This window comes from Hemitrygon akajei, unplaced genomic scaffold (assembly GCF_048418815.1).
Source record: "Hemitrygon akajei unplaced genomic scaffold, sHemAka1.3 Scf000113, whole genome shotgun sequence".
Taxonomy (NCBI): domain Eukaryota; kingdom Metazoa; phylum Chordata; class Chondrichthyes; order Myliobatiformes; family Dasyatidae; genus Hemitrygon; species Hemitrygon akajei.
The window spans coordinates 850,419-874,729 of NW_027331999.1; the positions used below are offsets into that span (position 1 = coordinate 850,419).

General features: G+C 44.8%; 1 protein-coding gene across 4 annotated transcripts in view; it reads right to left on the reverse strand.

Annotated features, from left to right (window-relative positions):
- The window catches only part of LOC140723441 (NACHT, LRR and PYD domains-containing protein 3-like), a 69,140-nt gene that overhangs the window by 30,808 nt on the left and 14,021 nt on the right, over positions 1–24,311 (reverse strand). For 2 of the 4 annotated variants that reach the window (XM_073038016.1, XM_073038013.1), the window contains exon 2: positions 13,574–13,867. The exons of 1 other annotated variant lie outside the window; for it this stretch is intronic. The gene's annotated coding sequence lies outside the window, so the exon portion shown is untranslated. Of the gene's footprint in view, positions 1–13,573; positions 13,868–22,233; positions 22,408–24,311 lie in introns of those variants that run through there. One more of the 4 variants, XM_073038014.1, reaches the window with a different exon arrangement.

The window sequence follows — 24,311 nt, forward strand, 5'->3', positions numbered from 1 at the left end:
TGTCAATGGAAAGGCGAGGCAGATTGAGCAGACAGTGCCCACTGCTTTGGCCCTCCTACCACTGGTGGCGCTATGGTAAGTAATGGACAAGATAGATAGATACTTTATTCATCCCCATGGGGAAATTCAACTTTTTTTCCAATGTCCCATACACTTGTTGTAGCAAAACTAATTACATACAATACTTAACTCAGTAAAAAATAAGATATGCATCTAAATCACTATCTCAAAAAGCATTAATAATAGCTGATACACTGATACAGCAGTGTGGGGTGAAACATTTCTGCTGACCAAAAAACATTTATTCCTCGCATCACTGAGTTATAGTTTTCTCAGTCACACGTAATTCTCACCGTCCCCTTTCAGCATCGCCTGTCATTGACGCTTCTGGCAATATATGGTTTGAGTCTATATAGAAACACTCTGCCATCCTGAACAATGCAGTCCCACCCATAGCATCGCAGCATCTTGTCCAGAACCACGACATTTTCTCTGGCAGGATTTTAAGATCATTATTAGCAACTAATCTCTGTTCAAGATTTATTTACGCATTCATCCGGCTATTATCAGATAGTTACATGGCACTTTGTTAAACACAATGTGGATCCACCGTACGTCAAGAACAGCAAGCTGGCAAAAACAGATTGACAATAACTAAAACAAAATGCTGGAATCATTGAACAAGACAGACAGTACGTTGACACTTCAGATCGAAGACCGTGTAATGTAAGCTGAGCCTATCTGTAGCAGCCATGTATCTGCTCTCTGTCAGCGTTGTATTCTGTGTTGCGCATTTCTGATTTTCTTATGATCCAGAATGGGGTAGGGCGTGGTAAAAGTGAAGGGAGTCAGTTACATATTTGTGCTTTGTTCACAGCTGGGGACTGACGGATATCATATCTTTTATTATTATCCACTTAAACACACTGAACTTACACTTGAGTAGACTTCAGTTTCATTGCTACAAGATTGTATGTTTGCTGATTTCTAATAAAGGATCGAATACACCCACCTTTACAATTGCCAACTTTTGCAATCAATATTGGAGCACGTCATACAACTATAACAAATCCGTGGGGGTCGCCAACAATGACAATTTGGCTTGGCTACACTCTCAACAAATGTTTCTCAATCTGACGATTATTTTAAATATAAGACCATAAGGTATAGGAACAGAAGTTGTCCATTCGGTCCATCCTGTGTGCTCTGCGTTCAGTCATAGACTGATCTAATTCTTCCAGTCATCCACACTCCTTTCCCTTCTCCCCCGAACCCTTTGATGCCCTGACTAATCAACAGCCTATCTATCTCTGCCTTAAATACACCCGATGACTTGGCATCCGCAGCCGCTCGTGGAAATAAATTCAATAGATTTACAGCCTTTCAACTAAAGTAATTTCTACGCATCTCAGTTCCAAATGGACGTCCTTCTATCCTGAAGTTGGGCCCTCTTCTCCTAGAATCTCCTATCATGGGAATCATTATCGTAAATATTCTCGGAACCCTCGCCAAATGTCAGTATAGGGTTTCTAAAATAAGGAGCCCAATGTGGCACTCCAAGTGTCATCTTTCGAGTGTCTTATAGAGCCTCAACATCACAATCCTGCTCTTATATTCTATACCCTAGAAATGAATGCCAACATTGCATTCTCCTTCTTCACCACCAATCAACCTGGCGGTTAACCTTTAGGGTATCCTGCATAAGGACTCCCAAGTCTCTTTGCATCTCTGTATTTTTGAAGTCTCTCCTCATCTAAATAGTAATCTACCTGATAACTCCGTTTATATCTTCCATCAAAGTGCATGAACATACATTTTCCAACATTGTATTACATTTGCCACTTCTTTGCCTATTCCCCTAAACTATCTACGTCTATCTGCAGGCTCTCGTATTCCGCAACACTACCTGCTCCTCCACCTACATTTGTTTCATCGGCAAATTTAGCCAGAAATCCATTAATCCCATAGTCCAAATCATTGACATACATCGTAAAAAGCAGCAGTCCCAACATCGACCACAGTGGAACTCCATTGGTAACCAGTATCCAGCCAGAATCGGATCACTTTATTCTCACTCCCCGTTTTCTGCCAATCAGCTTACGCACTCAAATTTCAATTTGAACTTGATCATATTGTCATCACTGTTCCCTAAGGTTTCTTTAACCTTAAGCTCTCTTATCACCTTCGGAGCATTGTGCAACATTCAATGCAGCACAGCCGATTCTCTAGTGGGCTCAACAGCAAGTTGTTCTTAAAAACCATCTCTTTGACATTCTACCAATTCTCTCTCTTGAGGTCCAGTACTGACCCAGATTTCCCAATCCACTTTCATGTTAAAATCCCTAGTGAGTATCATGACATTGCCCTACCACCACGCCTTTTCTATCTCCTGCTGTAATTTGTAATCCACATCCTGACTGCTGTTTGGAGGCCTGTATACAACTGCCATTCGGGTCCTTTTACACTTTCCATTTCTTAACTCAAACCATATAGACTCGACACCTTCCGATGGTATGTCAGCCCTTTCTAATGATTTAATATTATTTCTTATAGACAAGGCCATATCACCCTCATATCTGCCTACTAACCCATCTTTCCGATACACGGTATCTCCTTGGACGTTCAGTTCCCAATGACAGCCATTCTTTACCCAAGATTCAGAAATGGCCAAAACGTCATAGTTGCCAATCTGTACCTCAATTTCAATATCGTCCATTTTATTCATTATGCTGGGAGCATTCAGATACAACACTCTCAGTCCAGTATTTGTTGCTTTCTGTTTTAATTGCACCATGACTCTATTACCCTCTAACTCCTCCTACTGGCTGTGATTAAGCCTTATCTCCGGCCTGTCCTTTCTATCATCTCTGTTGCAGGTTATATTCGATTTATTTCTGTTTTCTCCTACCTCAGCCCAATCACTCTGTTTCCCACCCCCCTGCCAAATAGTTGAAACCCTGCCTAACAGCTCTATTAACCCTGCCTACTCGGATATTTTGGCTTCAGGTGTAGCTGTCCTTTTTGTGCTGGTCGTCCCTCCCCCAGAAGCGGCCCCAGTGATCCAGGAATCCGAAGTCCTGCCCCCTACACCAGTTTCTCAGCCACGCATTAAAATGTCTCATCATGCCATTGATGAAAACACTATTAGGAGAGCACTAATAGTGAACACTAATAGGAGATTTTAGAACACTATTAGGACACGACACTGTGCCCGTTTCTATTTCTAAACTTTTGATGTACGATCGCGTAGCAAAAAGATTTAAAGTCATTCCCAGACTCCTAAAAGAACCTCGAAAATCACCAGGGCTTACCGTTTCTAAAATCAAACCTCAATTAAATTTGAACACCGCATGCAAAAAAATGATCTCAGTGAACAAATATATAATCGTCCCTCACACTGCAACATCTGGAGGTGATATCCTTCTGTTCACAGTAAGACCATTAGTAAAACCAGTATAATACGGCTAATTGGCCCATTCAGTCCGATCCAACCTTATTCTCCTGCGTTCTACCCTAGACACTCAACCTCCTTACAATCGAGAACATAACAGTATCACACCGACAGCCTCCAACATCCTGTGTGGCAACAATTTCCACACATTCACCAATAGCTGAAGAAATTCCCCTCATTTCAGTTTTAAAGGGAAGTTTCTTTATTCTGAAGGTGCAAGCTCGGATTTCAGACTCTCTGACCAATGGAAATATCCTCTCCATGCCCACTCTATTCAGGTTATTAAGCATTCAGAGGTTTAAGTAAGATCCCACCCAATCCCTTTGCTCTGAACTCCACTGCGCACAGGCTCAGAAACATCAAACTCTCCTCATTCCTGTGAATGTTGTTAGCAACACCTGTACAGAACACATTTTCAGCAATAACAGGTAAATCGGTATCAGGATAATTTACGGGGGAAAAAATTGTGATTATTTTATTGCTCTACAAAATTACAACATTAGCACAGGTCGATTATCAGGAGATTAAACCATTCCAGGATGAATGTAATAAAAAAAAATTAACTGGAATTATTTGAGACGGTCATCAGGTAAGGAACTGCTGTGTGGAGAGGAACAAAGTAACAATTCAGGTTCACAAACTTTCTTCAGAATGGCTTCAGACATTTTCCACTTTTATTGCAGATCTCCAGCATCCTGACTTTATCAAATCCAAACGTAACACACACAAGCTAGTGCAAGATCTTTGCGGGCCATCTCAGCCCCGAAACAACGACTGTTCACTCTTCTCCGTAGATTCTGCCTGGCCTGCTGAGCTCGACCAGCATTTTGTGTGCGTTAACTTGACTCTCTGTTTGATTTCCTCTGCCTGACAGGTGACAGTGAGGGGAAATTTCCAAACACAGTGGGAACACTGAACCAGGTCTATACCTACTATTGCAAGAAGGGAACAGCCCATTTAATCTCAACATTTGGAATAGGAGCTTATGCTCTCTTCAGAATAGCAGTCTTTGCTTCCAAAAGAACTTGAGAAACAAATATCTGACCCCAGAACAGAAATACTCGCTCAACACCTCAAAAACCTCGGGTCCATTTTACCTGGGTCAAAATCTTTGATATTAGGATCTAGATCTGTGGCAAAACGGGAGCTGGAAATTGGATCACATGACCGGTGGAGGCTCTCCCAACTGAACCGGTAACTCTGTTCCTCGCTACACAAACACTACCTATCCACCGCTGCATCTTCCAAATTATTTCATATTTACAGCAGCTACATTTTTAATTATTCCCTCCGTATCTTCCCCGATCCCTTCACTTCACCACCGGGTCACAGAGTTAAGGGTTCATTTCAGATCCCGGTCCGACACACAATTCAGACGCAAACGGGAAATGTGCAAGTTTCATTTAATTCACTTCTTTGTGTACCAACACTAAATTCTATTCACATTTCTCCGGTCTCAATGGACAGGAACACTAAAGTATCATCAAGTGAGAAGCAGCAAGAGGTGGTGTTACATGTCCACTGTTTCGTTTATGGTGAGTGTCACTTTCAAAACACCTGGAGGAGGCGGGACAATGATGTCAGTGTAACAAGCTGTACAGATGACTGGGACTGGGGGAGAGCGGGAGGGGAGAAAGAGAGGGGGGGAGAGTGAGGGAGAGGGGAGGGGTTGGGGGAGGAAGAGGGGAGAGAGAGAGAGAGAGAGAGAGAGAGAGAAAGAGAGGGAGGGAGAGAACATTCCAATACCCAAAGGACTGGGTTGATGAACGGCACATAATACATCGGATGTGAGACTGTCACTCGTATGATCCATAAGTGGATTCTGTTGGAGTACCCTGTGGCAATCACGTTTGTTAACCTTTACCTGTATTCGGGTGTGCTATGTTGTAACCACTTGTGCGAAGCAATATTCTGTGACTGTCACCTTGTGATCTCTCCCCTAATTCATTCCTTGAATTACTGAACCTTTCTACTCTGCTATCTTAAGACTTTAGTAAATTCTCCAAAGCTTGATAGTTTGGGAGCCACACACATGCATAACACTGTTAACTTCAGTCCATTTTGTTTAATTTTCTATATTCTCGACGAGATGCTGATAAAGATAGTGGTTTTAACATTAAAACCTGACTCATTTATGATCTATTGCTGCTGGTATGTAACAGTTCACATTCAGCCCCTCAAACCATCAACAAGATGGCGGCTGCTCTCTCATCTCAGCCTGATGTTTCTGCCCGATCCACATTTCCTCGATCCCTTCAGTCTCCACACATCTGCCAGCCTCTGTTTCATCTGAGGACGATCACTGAGTCTTCACGGCCCTCTGTGGTGGGGATTTACAAACCTTCACCACAATCGGAGTGGAGAAATTTTCCCTCATCTCAGTCCCGGACAGTCCACCCCCTTTTTTAGAGACTGAGATCCCTGGTTAAACCGGTAATGATGTCGTGCATTTCAATGTGTTCACCTCTCAGTCCTCGATTCTCTAAATGAAAGGGTTATCACATTTGATCTTTCTTCATATGATGACCCCACCACTCCAGGGATCAGTCTGGTGAATCTTCATTGCACTCTCTATAACAAATGCTCTCTAACCTCTTTGTTAATCCTGTATGGAATTAATTTCCATCTTCTGCAGCCCCGTGTTGCCCCAACCACTCACCTCCCACCCCGTCACTATTTCCACTTTCCCACCTCCCCCTCACCTGGATCCACCTCTCACTCCCCAGCTCTCGCCACATCCCCAACCGTCACCTCTTTTTTCTGACTATTTCCCTCCACTCTCAGTCGAGAGGGAGGGTCTCGGCTCGAAATTTTGACGGTCCATTTCCCTCCACTGATGCTGACCGACCCCCTGAGTTACTTTGGCAGTTTGTTCTTTGGTCTGTTTAATCCGTTTTAGTATGAGGGGCAGGATTTTACACCATATTGCTAAAGTCATTTCGCTCTGATATCCAATAATTTTTGCAATAAATTCAATGTAGTTTTGACCTCCCTCCCTACCCACTGCACCTCAGTAACTCACCATTTACACACACTCAGTGTTTCTCACATTGGTCTCCAGCTGACCTGTTGTCCCCACTCACTCCTTTTGCCTCCGTTATGATGAAATCTCTCGAGCCGTACAGCACAGGAACAGGCCCATCGGCCCACAATATCGTACTCAATCAATTAAAATTGTTATCAAAATGTTAACCAATCAAATCACTTCTGCCTACAAAATGGCCATAATTCTATTTTCCTCACATTCGTGTACCTATCGAAACGTCTCTGAAAAGTCGCCAATGTGTTTACCTCTACCACCACCCCAGGCAGCACATTCCAGCGACCCACAACTCTCTCTGTAAGGAACACTTGCCCCTGACATGTCGTTTCAAACTACCCCCTCTCACCTTGAAGGTATGGCCTCTGGTGTTAGACATTGCTACCATTGTAAAGAGATATCGTCTGTCTACTCTATATATGCTTCTCATAATCTTACAAACGTCCATCTAATCTCTCCAGCCTGTGTCGCTACAGAGAGAATAACCCAAGTTTTTCCAAAGTCTCGTTATAGCTCATGCCCTCTAATCCAGGTGGTATCCTGGTAAACCTCTTCTGCGCCCTCTTCAAAGCCCCGACATCCTTCCGAGAATGGGGGCGACCAGAACTGTATGAAACACTCCAGATATGGTCTAATCGATTTTTATGAATTTTGAATGCAATATCTTGACTTATAAAGGCAAACATGCCATTTGCCTTCTTAACCACCCTGTCAGTCTGTGTAGCTACTTTCAGGGAGCGATGAACTTGGACTCCAAGATCCCTGTGCTCATCGACACTGTTCAGGGTTTTGCATTTAACAACGTACTGTATCTTTACATTTCACCTACCGATGTGCCAATATGATCACCATTAATCAAATCTCCCTGAGTTTTCTCAGGTCCTGTTGAATTTATTTCCAAGTGAGCAACTGTAGGAAGGTACAGGTACAGAGAAACATTGACTTCTAGCAGCATCACAGGCAAGTACATCCAGATGAGACACGAACATAAATTATACAAAATCTCTGTCAGTAACAATATAAAATAACATTTTCATGTCGTTAACAATATATAGAGTTTTCTGACGTGACCAGTTTATAAATATACGGTATGTATCGATAACAGATTTATAAATGTTGAATCTGGTCCGTCAGTCAAATTGATGACACAGTTTGGGAACAACTGGGCTGTACGCAGCTGTCCCTACAACACTGGGGCATCCTGCAGGCCCAAGAGTAGGCCCAAGTCTGGTTATTCCTTCTTTTTAAACACACAGACAACAGGAACAGGAGCAGGCCACTCATCCTCTCCAGCCGTTCCTGTCATTCAATAAGACCCCAGGCCTGTCCATCCTTGCCCCCCACCAACACCACTCATATAGTCACTTTGCCCGGACCATTGGCCCCGCTTGCAGGTCCACAGTCTGCTGGTGTTTGCCCTCCATTGTTGTGAATCCCTCTGCTCACCACCACAATGGCCTCAGACATTTCTACAGGAATCCCTGCTGTCCACACCGGGACAAACATCCTGTCCGACCCCTCTTACACCATCTTTATCCTTTCAATAAAATTTCCCCCACTTCTTCTGGCGGGATCTCTCCCACCCCGGGGAGCCGGCATCAAGCCAATGAGCAAGCGGACTCCTCCTGCTTTTCAGCCATAAATCAGACACCGGCTGTAGAAGACGGTTCACAAACGCCCAAAACTTCCCTCGGAGGGAAATGAAGAGAACTAAACAAGGAAGACATTTACTTTGAGGTTTGTTCCACATTGATGGAGAGTTCGGAACGGGAGCGGGAGACCGTTCTGTGGTGGTACCACCCTCTCGACTGGTCCGCCTCCACTATTGGGTGTAACCAGTAATTGACATCTCTTCGCATCAATGAGAAAAACGTAGCTTGTGAATACTCTGTTGACAGCGCCAGTGGTGGAGTGGGGGGGGGGGGGGGATGTCGTGATTGGTACCTCAGCCGTTAACTCGTCTCAATACGAGCCTGGCAGCGCGATTGAGTGAACTCGGCCTTTTCTCCTTGGAGCGACGGAGGATGAGAGGTGATGTGATAGAGGTGTATAAGATGATGAAAGGTATTGATTGTGTGGATTGGATAGTAAGAGGCTTTTTCCTAGGGCTGAAATGGCTACAACGAGAGGGCAAAGTTTTAAGGTACTTGGAAGTTGGTACAGAGAAAATGTCAGGGGTAGGTGTTTTGCACATAGAAGGGTGATTGTGTGGAATGGACTGCCGACGACGGTGGTGGAGGCGGATACGATAGGGTTGTTTAAGACACTCCTGGACAGGTACATGGAGCTCAGTAAAAAAGAGGATTATGTGCAAAGCTAGGTAACTCTAAGGTAAGGACACGTTCGGAACAGCTTTGTGGGCCGAAGGGCCTCTATTATGCTGTAGGCTTTCTATGTTTCTGTGCGTGTGACGTAACCTACCATGCACGTGTCGTCAGATCTTGGTGTTGGAGAGCACTTGTATTTTAAAACACCTGAATGGCCGTTTATTCTGGTTTCAAAGCGACAACAAAATCAATGATGGGATTCGCCCAACTGTGCTGTTGTTTGAGTGGGCAGCATGCTTTTTTTCTCGAGTTTGGTAACAAAATCCCAGTTGTTTTGGGAGAACTATCTGGGCTGATCTGGTTTCAAGCAGATTAATCAATGCAGTGTCTCGCTGTTCAGTATTTTCAAAAAAAACAACTGTTTTACAAATGTAAACCAGAATTGCCAGCGTGGTCCACACACAGTGATTAAGTCAACAGAAAACTTCTCGTCCCTGCAGTCTTTGCCTCCCGGTAAACTCAACACCCTGACAGTGTGGACCATAGATACCCCTTCCTCTCAGAGTCAGGGGATCATTCAGACAGCTGATCGCTGAGAGGAATTATGTTTGTTAATTGTTAAAATTCCCCTAGGGTCAGATCGATGGAGTTGATGTGGAGATCGTGAGTGTCACAGAGAAAGGGCTGGACAGCCAAGCCTTCTCCATTGACCATACGGCTGCCGGCAAATGGTAGGTCCGCGGGGATCTCCGGCCACTCGTGGCCATCCGAGGTCCCCTGACCTCTAGTGTTGCTGAGGGGTCTGTGTTGGGGGTCGTGGAAAGTCACACGGAGTCTGCAGCAGGATTAACATGGAATCGGGAGCTTGTCTCTCGGCCCAACACCGTGTTGCCCAGGTCACCGAGTTAGTCATAAATTCCATCCCCTGACGTAGCTAGGGCGTATACTTAAAGCACAAAGTTGGATGTAAATAGTTCATCTATTTAATGCTTGTTTATAGCTAACCATATAAATAAAATTATATCTCTCTTCGAATGCACTCATTATACCAGCTTACATTATTTAAATTGTCAGAGTTTTCCTCAACATACCAATACTGTACGCATAACTGGACCACACGTCCCTCAAAACTGATGCTGAAGATAATGAAATCATGGCTGAGCTGATCTGAAATTTCATTCCGTATTCCCCCATGTCCATCCCTGTAACCTACTGTTTATCAAGAATCTCAGCCTTCAACAGAATCACATGCTTTGCTCCCACTGGCCATTGAGGAGAAGAGTTCAAAACACCCTCAATCAACACATGAACAATAGATGTATCCGTCTGAAATTAGAAATTCTGAAAAGGGAACAGGCGTTTGCTGTACAGATCCCGCACCTTCGCTTTGAAGCAGGTGGCCATTGTTCTAGAGCTGTTCTTAATCTTTACTAAGCCTGTGGAAAATGTCAATTGTGCAAACAGTTAACATAGAAAAACATGGAACATAGAAAACCTGCAGCACAATACAGGCCCTTCGGTAAACAACGTTGTGCCGAACGTATCCCTATCTTAGATAGTACTAGGGTTACACATAACCCTCGATTTTTCTAAGCTCCATGTACCTGTCCAAAAGTCTCTTAAAAGAGCCTATCATATCCACCTCCATCACCGTTGCCGGCAGCCCATTACACCACTCACCACTCTCTGTGTAAAAAAAGTCACCCCTGACATCTCTTCTTACCTACTCCCAAGCACCTTAAACATGTACCCTCTTGAGGCAGCCATTTCAGCCCTGAGAAAAAGCCTCTGACTATCCGCACGATCAATGCCTCTCACCATCATATACATCTCTATCAGGTCAACTCTCATCCTCCGTCGCTCCAAGGGGAAAAGGCCAAGTTCACTCAACCTGTTTTGATAAGGCATGCTCCCCAATCCGGGCAACATCCTTGAAAATCTCTTCTTCACCCTTTCTATGGTTTCCACATCCTTCCTGTAGTGAGGAGACCAGAACTGAGCATGGGGTCCTATATAGCTGCAACATTACTTCTCGGCTCCTAAATTCATTTCCACGATTGATGAAGGCCAATACACTCCGAATGCCTTCTTATCCATGGAGTCAACCTGCGCAGCAACTTTGAGCGTCCTATGGACTCTGATCCTCCACACGGCCAAAAATCATACCGTTAATACTATATTCTGCCATCATATTAGAACTACCAAAATGAACTATTTCACGCTTATCTGGATTGGACTCCATTTGCCACTTCTCAGCCCAGTTTTGCATCCTATCAGTGTCCAGCTGTAAACTCTGACAGACCTCCACACTACTCACAACACCCCCAACCTTTGTGTCATCAGCAAACTTACTAACCCATTCCTCCACTTCCTCATCCAGGTCAATTATAAAAACTACGAAGAGTAAGGGTCCCAGAACAGATCCCTGAAACACACCACTGGTCACCATGCAGAATATGACCCAGCTACATCCACTCTTTGCCTTCTGTGGGCAAGCCAGCTCTGGATCCACAAAGCAATGTCCCCTTGGATCCCATGCCTCCTTACTTTCTCAATAAGCCTTGCATGTGGTACCTTATCAAATGCCTCGCTGAAATCGATATACATTACGTCTACTGCTCTTACTTCAGAAATGTGTTTAGTCACAACCTCAAAAAATTCTAACACGAGGAACAGAAAAAGCAAAGCAGCTAGAAGTGGCTCAATATACAAATATCTCCTTGATCGCTGATTCAATACAGAGAGAACTTGTTGCTTGGAAATAAAGATCCGAAATAAATATCAGAAGCTGAATTATTCTTAAGTCAATTCCCCAAGAGTGTGAGAGTTTTCTGAAAGTGTGAATACTGTGTACCATTTCTTACAAATAATCATGCCCACAACCCCACACATATCACACGTAACCATGGCAACACACAGGGTGCTGGATGAACTCAGCAGGTTAGCCAGCATTTACTGATGGGTGTAAGCAGTCGACGTTATGGACCGAGTCCCTTCAGCAGGACTGGACTGGAAAGGGGAAGAGGGCAGATAATTGACTAACTTGGAAGGTGTGGTTTGTTGTTCTGTGAGACTCGGTGCTCAGGGTCTGCGTGCAAGCAGCTGCCTGTCAGAAAATTCCTCAGAACAGGGAGCGGCCGTTCCGCTGAAATCAAATCCAAACCGTTTCGGCAAAACACTGTCATTCAAGTGTGAAGAAAGTTTAACCCTTTGCGCTACAAGGAGGAGCAATAGAACCAATGAGGGGATGTAAAGTACATTAGCTGGACTCTCGAAGGTCGACTATTCCTTTTTCCATAGATGCTGCCTGGCCTGCAGAGTTCCTCCAGCATTTTGTGTGTGTTGCTCGGATTCCCAGCATCCATCTGCTGATTTACTCTTGTTTGAGAGAGATCGGTGGCGGGTCACTGCCCCCCGTGGGATATTTCACATGTCACTACCGGGGTGTGTTATGAGTGATGAACAGACCATGATGAACAATAGTGTACAGAGTTAACACCCCCCCCCCAAGAACCACAAACTATTACTGTTGTTATGCTGACCATGACAAAGAGAGAGAAAAACAGGCAAGAACATCAGCGACTGATGAGAGAGAGGGGGAAGTTGCTGATTAACTGTATTGTGACTCCTTTTTGAAATTATTTACTGTTTCGCTGCAAGGACAATATTTGCTAATAACATTCCTCAGTGGAATGCAGGAGTGGCCTTATTTGATGGACACAGTCATTCAGAATTGATGGATAGCTGAGACCTCGTTCGTAGGGATAAAAGACAGGTCTGGAGAGACACCCTTCAGACACACCAGAGGACACTGATCGAGTGTTGGAACCCACAAGAAAGGTGGGGGCTTCGAAGACCGAACCAGGACGTCGGTCAGTAAAGCTATCAGTGTAAAAGCATGGCCGGTGGGGACTTGTGTGCGTGTCCACTCATGCCAGAGTGACGAGTCCACCATAGAAGAACGGTCTAGCTGAAGGAAAGAGGGGTCATAACTGATTGACCACCATAACAACGATACGACGGATTAAGAAAGGAAAAGAAGGTTTGACTGCTGTAGCTGTTTCAGCTCTCTCTCTCTCTCTCTCTCTCTCTCTCTCTCTCTCTCTCTCTCTCTCTCTCTCTCTCTCTCTCTCTCTCTCTCTCTCTCTCTCTCTCCTCTCTCTCTCTCCTCTCTCTCTCTCTCTCTCTCTCTCTCTCTCTCTCTCTCTCTCTCTCTCTCTCTCTCTCTCTCCTCTCTCTCTCTCTCTCCTCTCTCTCTCTCTCTCTCTCTCTCTCCTCTCTCTCTCTCTCTCTCTCCAACGATTACGATACAACCATAACTACATCAGCACCCATGATCTGAAGTGAACTTTATACTTTTCAATGGCAATTCATTTACCCCTAGACATCAATAGAGCTTGTTTATTATAGATTATTATTATTCCTATACTTTTAGGTTTATTACTGCTAACTTGTTTTATGTGTATATTTGCATTATTGATATGGTTTTGCTTATTTTTATTAATAAACACCTTTAGTTTGGTACCACCAGACTCCAACGGATTCTTCTTTCTCTGCTGGATAGACACCCAGTTACGGGGTACATAACAGGTGAAAGATGCCTTCTGCTCGCACTCAGTAGAAAACGACCCTGGAGAGTATTTGTAGTTGACGGCAATGACATCATTTCTCTTAATCCATTTGGACAGTAATTGACTCATTAACATGAACACGTCAGAACTCCCTTCTCCCACTAAATTCACTCCCGACCCTGACCAAAAGCCGAGCCTCGCTGTAAACGCTGAATAGTTGTGCAGAATCATAGACACCACTTACCTCTGATGTTGTAACCAGACGGTGTTCAGTGTGGTCCCGGAAAATCACAGTCTGACTTCCCGGTGACCGACACTGGTCCTGCACCAGTGTGCTCACCCTGTACGGAGAGTTGAGTCCTGAGCTGCTGCACCCGAGGCCACTTGGCTGTGATGTGTCCGTCGCTCAGTACGGATGGACAGGGCCGGGTGAGGCGGGGTAGAGCGGGACTGCCGCAGTCCGGGTCACACTAACTCTCATTGGCTCAGGACAGGTCTGACAGCGAGAGGAGGCGGGAGTGGGATCAATGTAGCAACCCTAAAGAGGAAAACAAACAGGCTGCGTTAACCTTTCCGTCCGGATTTCTGTGTGGATCTCTCCTTTTTCTTTCATCGTAACCAGTGGGACGGAGTTTCTCTGTTTAACTCAGCCAGTCCCAGGCTGCAAAATTGATCCAGTCCGGGTTCTGGGAGGGTCTGAGCTCCACCCTCTGTTTAAGAAATACTGCCTGACATGGATAGAGTTTCAGCTCAAACCTCCCTCGCCTGTTCAGGTCCAGGGAACCGCATTTCTGCTGAAATTAAACTAAACACGTTCGACAATATATTTCCACTAACTGGAAAAAAAAAACTGGGAGCGATTATTGCATTTCCATCCGGACAACTACTGTCACAAGAACCCTCCTCGCCCCCGGTTAACAGCGAGTTTCATTTCACAAGCGGAGGTTGTTGATCGACACGCCGCCATAATACTTGTTAGATCATTTACTTTTAAAAGTCATTTATTCCAAATGGCCTGAACTTTTACCGAGGGAGGGAGTAACGCACTCACTGAAAATTGTCATATTCGTTAAAATGGCCGACAGGGAGGGAATGACGCACTGATTGAGGAGGGGGAATTGTGTGCCAATTAAAAGTGGGAGCCTCACTCCCCTCTATCCCCTGACCTAACCCTCACTATCCTCATCCCTCTACCCCAACAACCCTCATGATTTTGTAGACCTCCATCAAATCTCCCCCAAACCTTCTGCGTTCCAAGGAACAAAGTCGTAACATATCCAAACTTCCCTTATAACTCAGGTCCTCCAATTGCAGCAACATCCTTGTACATTGTCGTTGTACTCTGTCAACCTTATTAACATCTTTCCTATTTAGGTGACGTAAACTGCACACAATACTCCAAATTAGGTTATGTCCCTGCAATTCCTGCATCCACCTCCATCTAGGTCCGAGGACTGACTTTCTCAGTCACTGGGGATTTATACACTCAAAGTTGCCCAATTTGCCCATAACACTTACTCATCCTTAATCTGTACAACATCCATGGCCTCACTTCAATAGATTATTTTCCCGAGTGAACACAGAAGCAAAAATCCGCTTAAGAACTCCTCTATCTGTTTTGGCTCCATGCGTACATTGTCATTCTGATAATCCAGACAATCAATTATGTCTCCTGCAATCCTTTTGTTTTCAAAATATCTGTATAATCCCTCACCTTGTCTGTTAGGACAACATTATGCCACCCTATAGCCTTCCGGGTTTCTTTCCTCACTGTTATCTTGCATTTCCATATAATCATATAACAATTACAGCACAGAAACAGACCATCTCAGCCCTTCTAGTCCGTGCCGAACGCTTACCCTCACCTGGTCCCACTGAACTGCACTCAGCCCATAACCCTACATTCCTTTCCTGTCCATATACCTATCCAATTTTGCTTTAAAATACAATACCAAACCTGCCCCTACCACTTCTACTGGAAGTTCATTCCACACAGCTACCCCTCTCTGAGTAAAGAAATTCCCCCTCGTGTTACCCTTAAACTTTTGCCCTCAACTCTCAACTCATGTCCTCTTGTTTGAATCTCCCCTACTCTCAATGGAAAAAGCCTATCCACGTCATCTATCTATCCCCATCATAATTTTAAATACCTCTATCAAGTCACCCCTCAACCTTCTACGCTCCTAAGAATAAAGACCTAACTTGTTCAGTCTTTCCCTATAATTTAGGTGCTGAAACACAGGTAACGTTCTAGTAAATCTTCTCTGCCCTCACTCCATTTTTTGACATCTTTCCTATAATTCGGTGACCAGAACTGTACACAATACTCCTAATTTGGCCGTAACAATGCCCTGTACAATTTTAACATTACATCCCAACTCCTATACTCAATGCTCTGATTTATAAAGGCCAAAAGCTTTCTTCAGTATACCAAAAGCTTTCTTCACCACCCTATCCAAATGAGATTCCACCTTCAGGGAACTATGCACCATTATTCCTAGATCACTCTGTTCTACTGCATTCTTCAACGCCCTACCATTTATCATGCATGTCTTATTTGGATTATTCCTACCAAAATATAGCACCTCACACTTATCAGCATTAAACTCCAACTGCCATCACTCAGCCAACTCTTGTAACTGGCCTAAATCTCTCTGCAAGCTTTGAAAACTAACTTCATTATCCACAACGCCACCTACCTTAGTATCATCTGCATACTTACTAATCCAATTTACCACCCCATCATCCAGATCATTAATGTATATGACAAACAACATTGGACCCAGTACCAGTGATGGGTAAATTAATGGAAAGTATTCTTAGAGATGGTATATATAATTATCTGGATAGACAGGGTCTGATTAGGAACAGTCAACATGGATTTGTGCGTGGAAGGTCATGTTTGACAAATCATTGAATTTTTTGAAGAAGTTACGACGAAAGTTGATGAGGGTAAAGCAGTGGATGTTATCTATATGGACTTCAGTAAGGCCTTTGATCTCTGTGGCACATCACTAGTCACCGGGGTCCAACCTGACACGACTCTGTGGCATCTTCCATCCAGCCACTGTAGAATCCATTTTACTACTTCAATATTAATATCTAATGATTGAACCTTCCTAACTAACCTTCAAAGGCCTTACTGAAATCCATATAGATAAATCTCAATCCTGGTTCCAGTCCTATCCTTTTCCATAATTATATTGAAACTAATGGCATTGTGATCACTGGACCCAAAGTGCTCCCCAACACATACCTCCGTCACCTGACATATTTCGTTCCCTAACAGAAAATCCAACACTGCCCCTTCTCTAGTTGGTACCTCTATGTATTGCTGCAAAAAACTATCCTGCACACATTTTACAATCTCCAAACCATCCATCCCTTTTACAGTATGGGCTCCCCAGTCTATGTGTGGAAAATTAAAATCTCCCACAATCACAACCCCGTGCTTACTACAAATATCTGCTATCTCCTTGCAAATTTGCTCCTCCAATACTCGCTCCCCATTAGGTGGTCTATAATGCACCCCTATTAGGATTACTACACCTTTCCAATTCCTCAATTCCATCCAAATAACCTCCCGAGATGAGACCTCTAATCTATCCTGCCAGAGCAGCGCTGTAATATTTTCTCTGACAAGCAAAGCAACACCTCCCCCTCTTGTCCCTCCAATACTATCACACCTGAAGCAACAAAATCCAGGAATACTTAGTTGCCAATCAAACCCGTCCTGCAACCATGTTTCACTAATATCTACAATATCATATTTCCAGGTATCAATCCATGCTCCAAGCTCATCCACCTTTCTTACAATGCTCCTAACATTAAAATAAATGCATCTAAGAAATTCTCCACCTCTTCCTCTCTGTTTATCTCTAACAGTACACAGAACTTTACTGTCTTCTTTTTCTTCCTTCTTGCCATACATCTGTTTCTACACTCTGGCTCCCCTCCTCTCTAATGTTCAGTTTGAATTCACTGGAGCCTCTAGCAAACCTACCTGCAAGAATATTTGTCCCTCTCCAGTTCAGATATAAACAGTCCCGCCGGACGAGGTCCCACCTTCCCTGGAAAACTGCCCAATTGTCTATAAATCTGAAGCTCTCCCTCCTGTACCATGTCTTCAGCCACGTGTTGATCTGCACTATCTTACTATTTCTGAACCCACTTGCATGTGGGCACTGGTAGCAATCCTGTGATTGCTATCCTGGAGGTCCTGTCCTTTAACTTGCCATCTAGCTCCCTAAACTCACCTTTCAGGACCTCCTCACTCTTCCTACCCATGTCATTAGTCCCTACATGGACCACAATATCCGGCTGCTCACCCTCCCTCTTGAGAATACTGAGAACTCAATCCCAGATAACGCAGACCCTGGCACCAAGGAGGCAACAGACCATCCGGGATTCTCGATCTCTTCCACAGAACCTCCTATCTGTCCCCCTAACTATCGAATCCTCTATCACTTACTGCTCTCCTCTTTTCCCTCCTTCCCTTCTGAGCTGAGGGTCCAGTCTCTTCGCCAGAGACACAACCACTGAAACATGTCTCTGGTAGGTTGTCCCCACCAACCGTATCCAAAACGGTATATTTATTGTTGATGGGTACAGCCACATGGGTGCTCTGCTCTTCCTGTCTGTTCCCCTTCCCTCTCCTGACAGTCACCCAACTACCTATCTCCTGACTCCTACGGGTGACAATCTCCCTGAAACTCCTGTCTATTTCTACCTCCCGAATGATCCGAAGTTCATCCAGTTCCAGCTCCAGTTCCCTAACTCCGTTTGTCAGGATCTGCAGCTGAATGCACCTTTTGCAGCTGAGCTCGCCCTGACTTCCAACATACTGAAAACAGAGCACACAACTGCCCTAACTGCTGCCTCCATTTCCTACTCTTCAGCTAATTAGATTAATTGAAAGAGCTTACCCGGCCTTACCTCACCTGGAGTGAAGCTCGTACTCAGCCTCTGTTCGCTTTTTAAATCCGCCCGCTGCCTCACGGGCCGACTTTCACTCACTTGTGCAGTTGTGCCCCGTTCAAACCTCGTATCTGCCTGTTATCGCTGAAGCCTGATTTCCTTGACTTCATAAGTACCTGAATTTTTTCTCTACCTGCCTACACCTGTTATACATCTATTTTTTTCTTCTATAGCAGAGCCTCAATACCACAGAGCAGAGCTATTGTTCTCCATACTTCCTTTGAATCTGATGTCATTGTGATCTCCAGCTGCAAACAGTTTCCCCACACAGACATCTGTTACGTCTGTCCTGTCTCAGTCCCTAATGGGAGATCAAGTATCACATTTGAGTCTTTAGGACTTCAGTGTACTGATTAATTTCTCCGGTCTACCCATAAAGCCTCACTAGATGAGTTCTCCCATCTGTCCTTATTGCACACTGCCGTGACCGTTTCCCTGAGTAGTGAAACCACCCATACCCCTTTAATCCCTCACGCTCTGCCCTGTCCAAAACAACAGAACACCAGAATATTGAGCTGCCAGTTCTCTGCAAACCAGTCTCAATAATGGCGACAATATCATAATGCCATGTGTTAATCCATGACCTAAGCTCATCTGCCTTCCCTTTAATACTTGTTGCATTGAAATATACGCAGCTCAGAACATTAATCACACCATGGTTAACCTTCGATTCCTGACTTTGTCTGAGGTCTTAACAACATCTGTTTGAGAAACTTGGATAGGTACATGGATGGGAGGGGTGGAGGGCAGGTCAAAAGGTCACGTCGGATTAACAGTTCGACAGGGAGACCAGGAACCATGCACAATAAAACTGCCGGTGTGGGAAAGGGAGAAGAGGAATCATTCGCAGTAAAGCAGCCGGTGTGGGGTATGGAGACCGGGAATGGGCGATACGATCCAAAGACCGGGAATTGTTTGCAGAGAAATTCTCATGTGGAATTGCAGACCAGGAAACGTGCATGGTAAACACGCCCGCTGTGGAATATCAAGACCGGGAACAATAACCTCATGGTGGAGTTGTTCAGTGACTTGTGATCAGCCATGACGAACATCCTTGCCATTGTGGATGAATAAATATTTTGTCCAATAATTCTGGCCTCCCTCACTCATCCTTGCCTCCTCACCAACGCTCTTCACCCTGCTCTCTTCTCTATCCCTCTCCCTCACTCTTCCCAACTAACACCACACTATTCGCTACCCGTCAACCTCCCACTCTTTTCTCATCATCACCCCAGTCCTCACCCTCCTACCCCACACCTTCATTCCTTCTGCCTCAATCCTATTTCCCTCACTGCTCTGCCACTGATGTCATTCTCACTCGCCCATCATTCTTCGCCACCCAACTCGGTCACTCTTCCCGCTCACTATACATCCCACCCCGCCCTCCCTCCTCACCACCCATCTCTTATCCCTCTCTCCTTGCCAACCTACTTGCCCCTCTTGCTTACCCATTCCTCGCCGCCTCCTGCACACCCCTCCTTCAACCACCCACTCATTCAATCCCTCCTTGACACTATTTATTCCACCTTCCCCTCCTACTCTCCCTAACCCTATCTCCTACTCCCTGTCACTCTCTCCACCATTTATCTTTTGGTGCTCTTGCTCCTCTCTTTCTCTGCCTCTTTTCCTTCACCCTCTCTCCTATTCCACTCCCCTCTCTCTATGCCTCCCATTACCCTCTCACAATCCATCCATCCCTCTCACTCCCTTTCTCTCAGCCTGTCAGTCACTCTCCCCACACTTTCCCCCTTTATTCCTCCCTCTCTCTGCCCCTTCTTTCTCTCTCTGACCCTCTCCCCATCTAGCCCCCTCTCCTCTTTCTAGACCTCTCTCACACTGCTTTTCCTCTCCCCACCTCACTCCCCCTTTGTTCTTCTCCCCTTCTTTCCCTCCCCATGTATCACTCTTACTCCCCCCTCTCTGAAACTCCCTCTCCCTCCCCTCAATCTTGCCCTCTCCCCTCATTCCCCATCTCTCACTCCCACTCTCCCCACTCTCTCTACTTCCTCCTCTCCACCTTCCACACACTCACCCTGCCCTTCCCCTGACCCTGCTCACCCCAACACTCCCCTTCTTACCCTCAGTCACTCACCCTGACATCAACAGCAGTTAAAAGTCTAGTGGGTTCCATACCCTAGGGTAATATTCTTTAATTTAAATATTGTCACATTTGGGAATGACATGAACTGGTTCATTTGAAAGAATCATGAAAAAAAAACTGCAGATGATGAGAGTTGAGGTAAAAATAAAATTTTGTAAACTCACAGCAAACAGGGCAGCAAATGAAACTGGTAACCTTACGGGTTCGAGACCCTAAGTCATGTTCTTTATGTCATGTTAAAGGCTCTATCACTACATTGCAGCAGAAATGGTTAAATACAATACTAAAGTGACTTTGTTCACACCCGAATGAGAGTGATTTGTCGAACCGGTTCCATTTGATTGCAGCAGTTCTGAGGAAAGTGGGCGCTTCAGTTTACAATGATATCAAAACGCTGTGGGACTATTCTTGGGAATTACTGTGTGAATTATTCAACGTTTGATATTTAACAAAAGTTCCTTAAAAGAAAGGACGGATAAAAAGACACGAGGACGTTAGACGGCCAGGAAGGTGATAAATTTGGTCAAGAAGGAAATGGAAACGTATGTAAAGCTTCAGAAATTAGGATCAAACAAAACTCATGAGGAGTACAAAGACACCAGAAAATAACTAAAAAAGGGAATTACGAAAGGCAAGAGGGGTCATGAAAAATTCTTGGCAAGTCGGATTAAGGTGAATCCAAAGGCATTCAATACATTCATCAAGAGCAGGAGGATGACTAGGAAGAGAACCCTAATGCGTTCTCTTCAGTAATCAGCTAGAACCACATCAGGTTGGCACCATCCCCAGCATTCACAAAACTGCATGTTATATTATATCAAAGAACACCTCACAAATAACTTCTTTGGAAAGGATCTCTAGTTTAGTAAATGACCTTAAACACCACTGTGTCTATTTTAAAACACAAAAAGCAAAGCAGCTTTGTCTCACAAAATGGAGGATGTAAAACAGTTCCACAAAATAGCAGCTTCCATCTCCAAGCACGTGGCAGGAGCAAAGACAATTGATCTGTCTACTTCCACTGTCCTTGACCCATTCGACTTCGACATTTTCTTCCAGATGATAAATCCACCGTCATTAACAAATTAACAACAATGAGTTAAACTGTCCGCAATTATCACCATCATTCAGCATTGATATAAAACTACAGTTCAGCAGCGTGTCCGAGCATGTCTGCAGATCCAGAGTCAACTGCTGAGATATTTATCAAATCAACATTAAACAGACAGGCTGCAACAGGGACAGGAGTAAACAGTCCAGCTCCACCGACCTCATAACACAGCCAAACGGGTTTTCCCCCCACATAACCTCACCCCTGAGATAATGAATCTGATTACTGGGGTCCCATTCTGCGCCCTATCCTGGGATACTGATGGCATTACTGGTGTCTGAGACCGAGTCCCACTTGGGTCTTTGTATAGCATTACACTGCACCATTCTGCACCCCATCTTAGGACACTGATGGCATCAATAGAGATTCTTACTGAGACTAATCCTGGGGCATTGTGGGAAAATGTTTGTGTTTCTATCGATTTTGGGAGAGTGAGGAAGTGGTGGGTGCTGTCGTCACACAGATTTACAAGGGATTTCAGCCAGCCCAGAACAACAGGAGTTGTATTCTGTGAATGCTTCAGAGATGGGGTCAATTTGCTGCAGTTGGAAGTTTCCACATCCCTTAAAAGGCTAACAATTATACCAGTGCCCAAGCTCTTCTCTCAGCAAGGACCTGGGCCCACTGTAATTTGCCTATATCCACAATAGGTCACAATGCAATCTCATCGGCTCATCACATGGCTTTGGATTACCTTGACAATACGAATACTTACATCAGAATGCTGTTTCTCGACCAGAGCTCAGCGTGTAATGCAATTATTCCTACAGTTCTGATCAAAAGGCTCGAACCGCTGGGCCTTTCTACCTTCCTCTGCAACTGGATCCTTGATTTCCTCACCGGAAAACCACAATTGGTACGGATTGGATATAACGCCTGCACATCACCAGCGACACGGCTATTGTTGGCAGATTATCAGATGGTGAGGAGAAGGCAAACAGGAGCGAGATATATCACCTGGATGAGTGTTGTTGCAGCAACAAACTTGCACTCAACATCGGTATGATCAACAAACTAACTGTGGACTTCTGAACGGGTAAGATGAGTTCTCACACACACACCAATCGTCATTGATCAGTCAGCAGTGGAAAGAGTGAGCAACTTCATGTTCCTGTGTGTCAGTATCTCTGAGGATCTATCCAGGGCCCAGCATATCGATGCAGTTACAAAGAATGCATGACAGCAGCTATATTTCATTCGGAGTTTGACGAGATTATGGATGTGACCAAAGACTCACAGATTGCTACAGCTGTACCGTAAAGACTGTTCTAACTGGCTGCACATCGCTTGATATGATGGGGTGGGTGAAGTGGTGAAGCTACTGCACAGGATCGAAATACTCTCAGCAAAGTTGTCAATTCAGTCAGCTCCATCATGGGCGGTAGCCTCCGTAGCATCCAGGACATCGTCATGGAGCGATGCCTCAAAACAGCGGCATCAGTCATTAGGGATCTGCTTCACCAAGGGTGTGCCCCCAATCTCCTGTACCACCTTCCTGGTGATACCAATGAGAAGGGGGCATCTCCTTGGTGAAGCAGATCCCTAATGACTGATGCCGCCGTTTTGAGGCATCGCTCCATGACGATGTCCTGGATGCTACGGAGGCTACTGCCCATGAAGTCAGGAACCACTTCCTTCCCTCTGCCATCCCATTTCTGAATTGACATGGAACCCACGAACCTACTTCACTGAATTCATTGTTGCAATATTTATTTAACTTTCAGTAACAGATACTTATTGTAATACAGTTTTTTCTTTACTATTATATATTGCATTGTACTGCTGCCACAAAGCCAACAACATTCACTACGTATGCCTGTGATATGACACATCCTCCTGTTGACTCTACGGGGATTAATCCCGATTGGGCCTATCAGGCTGAAGATCCACTTCCTGTGTTCTTCTCTGTTTCCCAATAACAAACTGTGCAGACAGACGGATCACATCCTCATCCCTGGGACTCAATCACAGCCGTCGTGGGGCAGTAATGCCACTACTCCACTTGTCAGTGATGGGAAACCATCTTTCTCATTTCACTTTCCAGAGAGCCAAACTCTGAGCATTGCCGATTTGGGGCTGTATTCACAGGGATATCCGAGGCTTTTTGAAACAGACTCGCTCCACTGCCCTGAGAGGACACTTGCAGTGTGGACGGTCCTGCAGCAGCCTTGGGGTCATCAGCTCCTGGACTCAGACACTGGGCTTTGGGCAACAGCAGAGCTCTGCAAAGTCTCCCCCATAACTTTCATGGTTAGTTTCTCCCCAGAGCAGTGAAAGTATGCTGTGCAAGAATGTTGTTGGTCAGTTATCAAACTGGAACAACGTGACACTTACTGCTCTGTGAGAGAGAACAGTTAATTTACTGAATTAAAAATATATAGTTCAGTACAATGTAGCAAGACATTTGGCAGAGTCCCACCTGGGAGATTAGTCAAGAAGGTTTGGCATTCTGAATGAGGTGGTAAATTGGTTTGGACATTGGTTTTGCGGGAGAAGCCAGTAAGTGGTGGAAGATGGTTTGACTCTCTGACTGGAGACCAGTGACTCGTGGGGTGCAGTGGGGGTCGGTGCTAGGTTCATTGTTGCTTATCATCTCGGTCAATGTTCTGAATGATTTAATTACTGCAATAGTTGTTTTTTGTTCAACAGTAGGTTATTTGCCGTGGTCCGTACATTAACTTAGTTTACAGTAACTCTGTAGTCAGAGCTTTTCTTGTGCACAGACCAGGCAGAAATTGGCCACTCAGCCCATCGAGCCTGCTGCCCCACACTGTGAAATCATGATGTTCGCTC